Source organism: Giraffa tippelskirchi, chromosome 2 (assembly GCF_054371585.1).
Source record: "Giraffa tippelskirchi isolate mGirTip1 chromosome 2, T2T-mGirTip1v1.2.pri, whole genome shotgun sequence".
NCBI classification, from domain to species: Eukaryota; Metazoa; Chordata; class Mammalia; order Artiodactyla; family Giraffidae; genus Giraffa; species Giraffa tippelskirchi.
The window spans coordinates 211,354,038-211,366,623 of NC_137276.1; the positions used below are offsets into that span (position 1 = coordinate 211,354,038).

The 12,586-nt window shown below is 37.0% G+C and overlaps 1 protein-coding gene across 7 annotated transcripts in view; it reads right to left on the minus strand.

Annotated features, from left to right (window-relative positions):
• The window catches only part of LOC145539140 (uncharacterized), a 526,738-nt gene that overhangs the window by 488,380 nt on the left and 25,772 nt on the right, over positions 1 to 12,586 (minus strand). Inside the window, exon 3 of one of the 7 annotated variants that reach the window (XR_014077597.1) lies at positions 10,220 to 10,379. The exons of the other annotated variants lie outside the window; for them this stretch is intronic. The gene's annotated coding sequence lies outside the window, so the exon portion shown is untranslated. Of the gene's footprint in view, positions 1 to 10,219; positions 10,380 to 12,586 lie in introns of those variants that run through there. 7 annotated transcript variants of the gene reach the window in all.

Here is a 12,586-nt window from a genome sequence, read left to right on the forward strand (position 1 = left end):
GGAAAAAAATATGGTTCAGTTAATAAAGAATATTTACTGATGATATGTAATAAAATGTGTGCTAGTCTGTATTATGATATTGACTTATCTGTGAACTCATATATGCTAATTAAGTCAAGAGCCTTTTCCATTGTTCAAGCATGAGGCTCTAATTTGATTAAAGAAAAAAATTATTCACCTTCACAGATGTTTAAAAGACTATAAATTTAAAGACTGTGAATAACCTTGCCCTTTCTTTATCATATCCTCAGTATTTAGCACAATGTTTGGCATATATTTTGTATTAATACATATGCTCTAAATAATTTAAAGAGTACTAACAGATCATAGTCATTCAAATCAGGGACTGGACTGTCCAATTATGGGTTCAAGTCCTATCATTTACTGAGAATGTGACTTTTGATGAATTATTTCAACTCTCTTTTATCTTCTTATCTGAAAAATAGGTATAATAATAGCTCCAGCCTCATAAGAAAACCATGAGGACTAATGAGTTAGTACACGTAAAACTTTAAGAACAGTATACACAGCATAGTTAAAAGCACAACCAACTAAATATTTTATTAAATAGAAGCACTTATCTGTATTTTAGAATTTGTGAGTTCTTTTTACATATAACTTGCAATATCTTGTGACCTAGGGAAGACTGTATTATTAGATTGGTTTACAGTTGAAGAAACAAAGGCCCAATGTCCCACTATCAGAAAGGAGCAAAACCAGGACTTGAATCCAAGTTCTCTAAATATGAATTCTAAATATTTTCTACTATATACAGTTAAAAGGGTTTCTTTGGATTTTTTCCCTTATAGTGCCTGAAATGTGTTGTTGTTTACTCAGTAAGTCATGTCTGACTCTTTTGCAACCCCATGGGCCATAGCCCACCAGGCTCCTCTGTCCATCAGACTTCCCAGGCAAGAGTACTAGAATGGGTTGCCATTTCCTTCTCCAAGGTATCTTTCCAACCCAGAGATCAAATCCACATCTCCTGCACCACAGGTAGATTCTTTACCACTGAGACACCAGGGAAGCCCTGGCTGAAATATGAGTATAGACATTAAATAATCTTCATAGAACTGTTGGGATTCATTGCTCTCAGTAACCAAGCTGTAGTAGAAAATAAACATGATGAATGATCGGCTTCTTTTTTCAGTGATCTGTTCATGTGATCATGAGTGATTCTTAAGCAACAGCTGTATGGCAAACTATTGAGAGGGTTAATGTTTAAATAGGTTGATAAAGGGTCTGAGACCCTGGAGGAGGAGAAAGGGACAAACTTTGTTTTTCTACATTCCTTCCTCTTAGTCACATAAGACTGTTTTTTCTTAAGCTATGAGTTGTTATGGCAACAATCTATTTCTTCTGTGACTAACTTTCTTTAAGCCCAGAGCTAATGATTATAAAACAAAACAACACATCTTGCTCAAGGGTATGTTTTTCCTTAAGCTCTGTACTAATGACTATATAACAACAATGTATCTTGCTCAACAACATGTTTCTCCTTCTTACAGAACCTTCTGACTAATACTGTGATCTTAAAACATATGTCGTGGGAGTGGCTTTGGTAAGACCTTTCTATTGCTGGTAACCAACTGAAAAAGTATCAATCACTTGCTAGCAAAATAATGCTCAAAATTCTCCAAGCCAAGCTTCAACAGTACATGAACTGTGAAATTCCAGATGTTCAAGTTGGATTTAGAAAAGGCAGGGGAACCAGAGATTAAATAGCCAACATCTGTTGGATTATACAAAAAGCAAGAGAATTCCAGAAAAACATCTACTTCTGCTTTATTGATTATGCCAAAGCCTTTGACTGTGTAGATCACAATAAACTGCGGAAAATTCTGAAAGAGATGGGAATACCAGACCACCTTACCTGCCTCCTGAGAAATCTGCATGCAGGTAAAGAAGCAAGTTAGAACCGGACATGGAACATGGACTGTTTCCAAATTGGGAAAGGAGTATGTCAAGGCTGCATATTGTCACCCCGCTTATTTAACTTATATGCAGGATACATCATGAGAAATGCTGGACTGGATGAAGAACAAGCTGGAATAAAGATTGCTGGGAGAAATATCAATAACCTCAGTATACAGATGACACCACCCTTATGGCAGAAAGTGAAGAGGAACTAAAGAGCCTCATGATGAAAGTGCAAGAGGAGAGTGAAAAAGTTGACTTAAAATTCAACATTCAAAAAACTAAGAAGATGGTATCCGGTCCCATCACTTCATGGCAAATAGATGAGGAAACAGTGGAAAGACTGGCTGACTATTTTGGGGGGCTCCAAAATCACTGCAGATGGTGACTGTAGCCATGAAATTAAAAGACAGTTGCTCCTTAGAAGAAAAGCTATGACAAACCTAGGCAGCACATTAAAAAGCAGAGACATTACTTTGACAACAAAGGTCCATCTAGTCAAAGCTATGGTTTATCCAGTGGTCAAGTATGGATGTGAGAGTTGGACTATAAAGAAAGCTAAGAGCAGAAGAATTGATGCTTTTAAACTGTGGTGTTGGAGAAGACTCTTGAGAGTCCCTTGGACTGCAAGGAGATCCAACCAGTCCATCCTAAAGCAGATCAGTCCTGCGTGTTCATTGGAAGGACTGATGTTGAAGCTGAAACTCCAATACTTTGGCCACCTCACGCGAAGAGCTGACTCACTGGAAAAGACCCTGATGCTGGGAAAGGTTGAAGGCAGCAGGAGGAGGGGATGACAGAGGATGAGATGGTCGGAAGGCATCACCAACTTGATGGACGTGAGTTTGAGCAAGCTCTGGAAGTTGGTGATGGACAGGGAGGCCTGGTGTGCTGCAGTCCATGGGGTCGCAAAGAGTCAGATGTGACTGAGTGACTGGACTGAACTGAAAAAGTATATAAAGCCCCACCCAAACTAGTGAGTGGGCCACTCTCTGCCCCCTTGTGATGTCTATGTCAGAAGCTTTCTCTATCCCTTTTTCACTGTAATAAAACTTTTCCCCATAAATTCTGAGTGCCTGAAGCCATGCCTCTTGTCCCAAAGTGAAATTCTCTCCTTCTGAGATCATGAATCTGACACCATTCACTGTAAGTTATCACTATTGCATAGGTTGACAGTTTCTATCTGCCCTTAAAATTCATAATCTAAAAGAAGAAATAGAGGAGAGGTGGGTGAATGGCAGAGTAGGAAGACCATGAACTCACCTCCTCCCACTGACACACCAAAATTATAACCACTTACAGAGTAACTATCTATGAGAACAACCAGAAGGCTAGCAGAAAATTTTTTCCACAACTGAACATATGAAGAAGGAACCATAGCAAGACAGGTAGGGGGGGCAAAAACTCATTCAGGATCCACAAACCTGGGCTGGTGACTCCTAAGCAGGAAAACTATCACAAATATAGAGATACTCCCCAAATAGCAAGGGTCCAAGCCCCACAACAGGTTCTGTACCCTAAGTTTTCTAAACTGGGAAGATGAACTCCCAGAATCTGGCTTTGAAAATCAGCAGGGGCTCATGTTCAGGAGGGCAGGGGGCTATAGGAAACCGACACTTCACTCATACAGGACATGCACAAAATCTCACATCCTCCAAGTCCCAGTGCAGAGAAAGTACTCTGAATGAAGCCGGGGTCAGACCCACTTGCTTATCTTGGAGAGCCTCCAGGAGATGCAGGATGTCACTGGGACTTCCCCTGAGGATGCACATGCTCAGTTCAGTTAGTTCAGTCAGTGAGTCATGTTCGACTCTTTGAGACCCCATGAATCGCAGCACGCCAGGCTTCCCTGTCCATCATCAACTCCTGGAGTTTACCCAAACCCATGTCCATCGAGTCAGTGATGCCATCCAACCATCTCATCCTCTGTCATCCCCTTCTCCTCCTGCCCCCAATCCTTCCCAGAATTAGGGTCTTTTCCAATGAGTCAACTCTTCGCATGAGGTGGCCAAAGTATTGGAGTTTCAGCTTCCACATCAGTCCTTCCAATGAACACCCAGGACTGATCTCCTTTAGGATGGACTGCTTGGATATTCTTGCAGTCCAAGGGACTCTCAAGAGTCTTCTTCAACACCACACTTCAAAAGCATCAATTCTTCAGCACTCAGCTTTATTCACCATCCAACTCTCACATCCATACATGACTGCTGGAAAAACCATAGCCTTGACTAGACGGACATTTGCTGGCAGAGTAATGTCTCTGCTTTTCAATATACTATCTAGGTTGGTCATAACCTTCCTTCCAAGGAGTAAGCGTCTTTTAATTTCATAGCTGCAATCACCATCAGCAGTGATTTTGGAGCCCCCAAAAATAAAGTCTGACACTGTTTCCACTGTTTCCCCATCCATTTCCCATGAAGTGATGGGACCAGATGCCATGATCTTAATTTTCTGAATGTTGAGCTTTAAGCCAACTTTTTCACTCTCCTCTTGCACTTTCATCAAGAGGCTCTTTAGTTCTTCACTTTCTACCATAAGGGTGGTGTCATCTGCATATCTGAGGTTATTGATATTTCTCCTGGCAAGCTTCATTCCAGCTTGTGTTTCTTCCAGCCCAGCATTTCTCATGATGTACTCTGCATATATGTTAAATAAGCAGGGTGACAATATACAGCCTTGACGTACTCCTTTTCCTATTTGAAACCAGTCTGTTGTTCCATGTCCAGTTCTAACTGTTGCTTCCTGACCTGCATACAGGTTTCTCAAGAGACAGGTCAGATGGTCTGGTATTCCCATCTCTTTCAGAATGCACATGCTGGCAGCAGCTATTTTTGAAAGCTTGTTTTACCATGATAATACTGCACTAGCAAGAGCCTTTTTGGAATCCTCCCTCCCTCTAGCATATTAGTACTGGGGACCCAGCCAGCCCACTGGTAGACCAGAAGCAACCCTGAGCTTGCCAAGGCCAAGCAGACATCATTCAAAGACCCTGCCACAAGTTCCCTCAGACATGCAGAAAGTCACACATGGACAGAGCCCCACCTGCCAGTGGGCCAGCACCAGCCCTGAGTTCCCTGGGCCATTTAGCCAACCACAAGGAAGCCTACTCCTCCCTCTGGAGGGCCACAGTCATAACACGAAGCAGGCCTCACAGGCAACAAAACACAGACATACCAAAACTGAGAAGGAAAAATACTTTCCAGGCAAATGAAAATGTAAAGAAAACTGAAGTAGCAATACTTTTATCAGACAAAATACACTTTAAAATAGATACTGTAACAAGAGACAAAGCAGGACATTACCTAATGATAGAGAGATAAATCCAACAAGAAGTTATAGTAATTATAAACATATATGCTCCAACACAGGAGCACCTATATACATAAAGCAAACACTAATAAACATAAAGTGAGAGATTGACAGTCATACAATAATAATACAGGACTTTAACACCTTCTTTACATCAATGGACAGATCATCCAGAAAGCAAATCAGTAAAACACCACTAACTTTAAATGACAAATTGGACCAATAGAATTATTAGATATGTAAAGAATATTTATCCAAAAATAGCAGAATACACATTCTTTTCAAATGTACATGGAAAATTCTCCAGAATAGAACTCAAACTAGACCACAAAACAAGTCTCAATAAATTTAAGAAGACTGAAAACATATAAAAAACATCTTTTTTAACCACAACAGCTTCAGCATGGCAATCAGCTTTAAGAAAAGAAAAAAAAAAACTACACAAACACATAAAAGCTAACCATCTCATGGGTCACTGATGAAATCAAAGAGGAAATGAAAAAAATACCTGGAGACAAAAATTGAAACACAACAATCCAAAATCTATGGAATGCAGCAAAAGAAGTTCGAAGAGGGAAGTGTAGAGTGATACAAAACTACCTCAAGAAGCAAACAAAAATCTCTAACAATTTGACCTTAAACCTAAAGGAACTAGAAAAATGAAACAATAAAAAAAAAGTTAGGGTGAAAAATAATATAGAGTTGAAATAAATTAAATAAATACTAAAAATACAATAGAAAAATCAGTAAAACTAACAGCCAGTTCTTTGAAAAGATAAACAAAATTGACAGATCTTTCAGTTTAGTTTAGTCGTTCAGTTGTGTCCGACTCTTTGTGACCCCATGAACCACAGCATGCCAGGCCTCCCTGTCCATTACCAACTCCCAGAGTTTACTCAAACTCATGTCCATTGAGTCAGTGATACCATCCAACCATCTCATCCTCTGTCCCCCTTCTCCTCCTGCCCTCAATCTTTCCCAGCATCAGGGTCTTTTCCAATGAGGCAGCTCTTTGCATCAAGTGGCCAAAGTATTGGAGTTTCAGCTTCAACATCACTCCTTCCAATGAACACCCAGGACTGATCTCCTTTAGGATGGACTGGTTGGATCTCCTTGTAGTCCAAGAGACTCTCAAGTGTCTTCTTCAACACCACAGTTCAAAAGCATCAATTCTATTGCGATCAGCTTTGTTTACAGTCCAACTCTCACATCCATACATGACTACTGGAAAGACCATAGCCTTGACTAGACAGACCTTTGTTGACAAAGAAATGTCTCTGCTTTTTAATATGTTATCTAGGTTGGTCATAACTTTCCTTCCAAGGAGTAGGCATCTTTTAATTTCATGGCTACAGTCACCATCTGCAGTGATTTTGGAGCCCAGAAAAATAAAGTCAGCCACTGTTTCCACTGTTTCCCCATATATTTGCCATGAAGTGATGGGACTGGATGCCATGATCTTAGTTTTCTGAATGTTGAGCTTTAAGCCAACTTTTTCACTCTCCTCTTTCACCTTCAGCAAGATGTTCTTTCGTTCTTCTTCACTTTCTGCCATAAGGGTTGGTGTCATCTGCATATCTGAGTTTATTGATATTTCTCCCAGCAATCTTGATTCCAGCTTGTTCTTCATCCAGCCCAGCATTTCTCATGATGTCCTCTGCATAGTCTGGCTAAAGACATATCTTTACCCAGACTTATCAAGGAGAAAAAAGATCAAGGGATCAAATCAATAAAATTAGAAATGAAAAAGGAGTTATAACTGATACCACAAAAATACAATCATAAGAGATCACTGTGAACAATTATACAACAATAAAATGAATAACCTAGAAGACATATATAAATTCCTTAAAATGTACAATCTCTCAAAACTGAGCCAGGAAGAAATAGAAAATGTTAACAGACTGATTATCAGTAACAAAATGAATTCAGTAATCCAAAAAACCCCCAACAAACAAAAGCCCAGGACTAGATGTCTTCACAGGTAAATTCTACAAAATATTTAAAGAAGAATTAACATCTGTTCTTCTCAAACTATTCCCAATAATTGAAGAAGGAATGCTTCCAAACTCATTCTTATCAGAGACATTCCTTTGATGCCAAAACTAGACAAAAATATCACATACAAAAAAGAAAAATACAAGGCAATATTAATGATGAACATAGATGCAAAAATTCTCAACAAAATATTAGCAAACTGAATTCAACACAGTAAAAGAATCATAAACCATTATCAAGTGGGATTTATCCCAAGAATGTGCAGATGGCATAATATCCACAAAACAGACAATGTGATACACTGTATCAGCAAACTGAAGAGTAAACATCAAATGACCATCTCAACAAATGCAGAATAACTTTTTGACAAAATTCGACAGACATTTATGATTTAAAAAAAAAAAAAAAAAGCCTCTCACAAAGTAGGTATAGAGGGAACATACCTCAACATAATAAAGGTAATATATGGCAAACTCTTAGCCAGCATCATAGCCAGCAGTGAAAAGCTGAAAGCATTTCCTCTAAAATGAGAAACAAGATGAGGATGCTGTCTCTCTCCACTTTTATTCAAGATAATGTTGGAAGTCCTAGACACACACAGCAGTCAGAAAAGAAAAAATAAATAAAAGAAATCCAAATTGGAGAAGAAGTAAAACTGTCACTGTCTGCAGGTGACATGATACAATATAGAGAAAATCCTAAAGACACTATAAAAAAGACATGAGAACTAATAAATGAATTCAGTGAAGTTTCAGGAAAACAGATTAATATATAGACATTTGTTGCACTTCTATACACCAACTAGGAATTATTAGAAAAATTAAGAAAATAATCCCTTTTAGAATTACATCAAAAAGAAAAAAATAACAAGGAATAAATCAAAGCAAAGAGGTAAAAGGCTTGTACTCAGAAAACTACAAGAACATAGTTAAAGAAATTGAAGGGGACACAAATGGAAAGATATACCATGCTCATAAATTGGAAGAATTAATATTGTTAAAATGACAGTGCTACCCAAGATAATCTACAGATGCAGTGGAATTCTTATCAAAATATCATAGGTATTTTTCATAAAACTAAAACAAGTAATTCTAAAATTTGTAAAGAAACAAAAAAGATCCCAAATAGCCAAAGCAATCTTGAGAAAGAACAATTGGAAGCATCTAGTTCCCTGATTTCAAAAGATACTACAAAGTTATGGTAATCGAAACAGTATGGTACTGACAAAAAGACACATTGATCAATGGACTAGAATAGAGAGCCCAGAAATAAATCTATAATTAAATGGTCAATTAATCTTCAACAAAAGAGACAATAATATAAAATGGGGGAAAGGAAACCTCTTCAAAAGTGGTGTTGAAAAAAACTAAATAGCTACATGCAAAAAATTCAAACTGGGCTACTTTATCATACCATGAACAAAAATAAACACAAAATGGATTAAAGACCTAAATATAAGACCTGAAACCATAAAACACCTAGAAGAAAACTCAGGCAGTATGCTCTTTGACATTAGTCTTAGCAATAGATTTTGGGATCTGTCTCTGAGGCAAGGGAAATAAATTAAAATTAAATAAATGGGACTAGATCACACTATAAAACCTTTTACACAGCAAAGGAAACTATCAACAAAATGAAAAGGCAGCCTACTGAATGGGAGAAGATATTGGCAAGCAATGTATCTGATGAGGTGTTAATACCCAAAATATACAAAGAACTCATACAACTCAACATCAAACAATCCAGTTGAAAAACAGAGGATCTAATTATCAAATAAATGTAAATCAAACCACAATGAGATATCACCTGACAGGTGTAAATCTGTCAGAATGGTTGTCATCAAAAAAAAAAAAAAAAAACAAGAAATAATAAATATTGAAGAGGATACAGAGTAAACGGAAACTTCTGTGCCCTATTGGTGGGAATGCAAACTGGCATAGTCACTATGGAAAACAATATGAACGTTACTCAAAAAATTTTTAAAAGAACTACATTAGAATCCAGCAAGTCTACTTCTAGCCATTCTTTGAAGAAAAATACTAATTCAAAATTTGATATGCATCTCTATGTTCATTACAGCAATATACAAAATCCAAGACACAGAAGCAACATAAATGTCCAGCAATGGATGAACGAATAAAGAATACATGGTCTATATATACAAAAGAATATTACTCAGCCATAAAAAATGAAATCTTGCCATTTGCTACAGCATGGATAGACCTAGAGGATATTATGCTACATGAAGTAAGTCAGACAGAGAAAGACAAATACCATAGATTTCACTTATATGCGAAATCTAAAAAATGAAACAAACAAAATGAAAACAGATTCATAGATATAGAAATCAAACAAGTATTTGCCAAAATGGAGGGAAGTTGAGTCAGGAGGCAAAATAAGTGAAAGGGATTGAGAGGTTCAAACCTCTAGTTATAAAGTAAATAAGGTATGGAGATGCAATTTACAGTGTAAGGAATATTGCCCATAATATTGTGATAATTTTATATGGGGACAGATGGTTATTAGACTTACAGTCTCATCATTTCATAATGTATGCAATGTCAAATCCCTGTGCAGTAAAACTAAAACTAACAAAATACTGTACATCAACTGTATTTCAAAAAGAAAATACATAATAGGTATATAAAAGAAGATAGGGAATATATATACATGCATATATAACATGGAGAGTTGCTGCAGAGAGATGTCAAACAGAAGAGTATATAGCATAGAGAAAAATGCTGAGACCTTGTGGTATGTAATAAATTGCCAGGTCTAGAGACACATGGAGCTCCTTCCTAGGAAAGGAAGTTATCTTAAACTAATATATGTAAGATCATGTTTCCATCTTATATAAAACTGCAGTGTGGACAATTTCCACTTTGCGTTATTACTCACACAAACCAATAGAGGAGTGCAAATTAATAAAAAAAAAAAAAAACTTTTTAGGGAACAACTTGCAAAAATTGAAAAACTGCAACACATTGACTCAGTAATTTCACTGGATCCTTTTATTTTCATCTCTACTGCTAGCATTGATCAAAGCCACCATCACATCTTGCCTGGACTTTCACAATGGCCTTCATGCTGATCCCTCTGCTTCCATTCTGGCTCCAATACAATCCATGCTTCATACAGAGACTGGAGCCATTATCCTAAAATACAAATCAGATTGCCTGTTTATGCTCCTTAAATTCCCCAATGGCTGCTCATGATCCTTGGAAGGAAATCCAAATTTTTTCCATGGCTTAGAAAACCCTAGGGATTTGCTTATGTTTCTGATCTCAATCATACCACTTTCTCACACACTGGACTTTGTCCATTCTGGCCTTTTTTCTGTTCCTATCTCAGGACTTTGCATAAGCTCTTCCATCTGCCTCAAATACTCTTTATCTCTTCATCCATCCAGATTTCAATTTAAATGTCACTTATTTAAATAGAGTGAACTTGACAACCCAATCAAAAGTGACTGCCTAACCACACCACTGGTATTTTAACTCTCTGTACAACACTATCAAGATATGCTGCCTTCTTACTTACCTATTCAATCTTTTTTTCATCACATATTTTTGAACATATTTATTCATATTCATATACATTTAGTATTATTTGTTTGCTTATTTTTCCCCTCCCTCCACCCATTGCAAAGAATTTAAGTTTCTAAGAATAGGGAGCTTGTTTGTTCTGTTAACCAGTATATCTCCAGCTCCAGTAACAATGCCCAGCACATAATGGGCATTTTAACAAATGAATATTTAAATCAAGCAAATAGAACCAATGAGCATTTGGCAAGTACTGCAAAACTGGATCATGCTGGACCTGAAGGTGTGGAACTCTTTTATTCCACATGATCAATATTGGGGAAAGCAGGGGCTGAGAGTAAGATCCTGCCAGATGCAAAAGCTGAACAGAATATTAAGTAGCTCATGCCTTGGCAACTGTAATACCCAAAGGCTTTCACATTTTTTCCATCCCAATTTTGTCATATGATTTGTATTTAGATGGAGAATAAAGATAGTTGATTGCTGTAGTAGCTTTACTGACTGCTTTAAAGTTAATGCCATTTTCAATTTTTGTTTTGAAATAAAGTGAAATTATTTCTGACTGCAAAAGGAAGGTGTTATTTAGTAATCTAAATCCATCTCTAGACTTAAAATGAGTCTCTGTCCATAGCATTAGTTATACAACTGCCTACTCTTTGCATTTTAAGTGAATCGTAGCCACAAGGGCTTACTCAGCTGAGTTGCTTCTTAATTCTATCAACTCAACTGAGAACCATCCTTTTCCACACACATACACTTAGCTTTCAAGTCTAAAATCCAAAGAAATATTTAAATTATTAAAGTCAATCTTGTGAGACAGGATTTGTCTCACTGAAATAAGTAATTTAAAGAAATTCCAATGTAAATTTGAACTTACATTGGCTAACCAAGGCTCGTTCCAAAATTAAACCAGTAAAATAATACTGGTTATGTTTGGATGTCTTGTTTTAGTCACCAATTTTCAGCATTACTTTTATGTTTTAGTATTTTTATTGCTCCTATAATATGGAGTTCATAACAATAAAACAGTTAAATATCTACTGAGTATCTGCTATGCTTAAGCCGCTACACTTCATGCTCTAGGCTTAAAAAGTAGGAAGTCAAAATTCTTGCTGTATAGGTTCTAAATCCCCTCATTCAGGAAAATCAAGTACACAAGTAGATCTTACAATAGCAGTTGAAATAAGGAGAAGCAGTATTAAACTGTGAACGAAAGCAATGATAGGCAGAATTTTCAGAATTTTTAAATGGGAAGGAAGAAGGAGATAATTTATTAGGCAGAGATGGAAGATTCCAACAAAACTCCTCATTTTTCAGGCTGAGTCAAAGAGAGAAAAGTATTACACTTTTTTGGCAAAGATTACAAATTTAGGAATAATGAGTTGTTTTGTGGAGGAAAGTGATAAATCTGGTTTGAGAAATTTTTAGCACAAGGAAACCACAGAACATGCAAATAATGATGTCTAGCAGACAGTTGGAAATGTGTAGTTAGAGCTTTGTAGCGAAGTCAGGGAGAAGAGCTGTTGAACTGGGAGTCATTTTAAAGAAGCCATAAAAAGTTGCTACAATCTTGAATGGTAAGAACTGAATTATGTGTGTTAGGGGTATAATGAGATAAATTTGCAGCATTCTGGGAAGAATAAAAAGACACAGCAAAAGGAGACAACAATGGGAAAGAGCCAAGCAAAGAGAAACTAAAGAGCCTCTTGATGAAAGTGAAAGAGGAGAGTGAAAAAGCTGGATTAAAACTCAATATTTCAAAAAACAAAGATCATCACATCCAGTCCCATCACTTTATGGCAAATGTATGGGAAAACAAT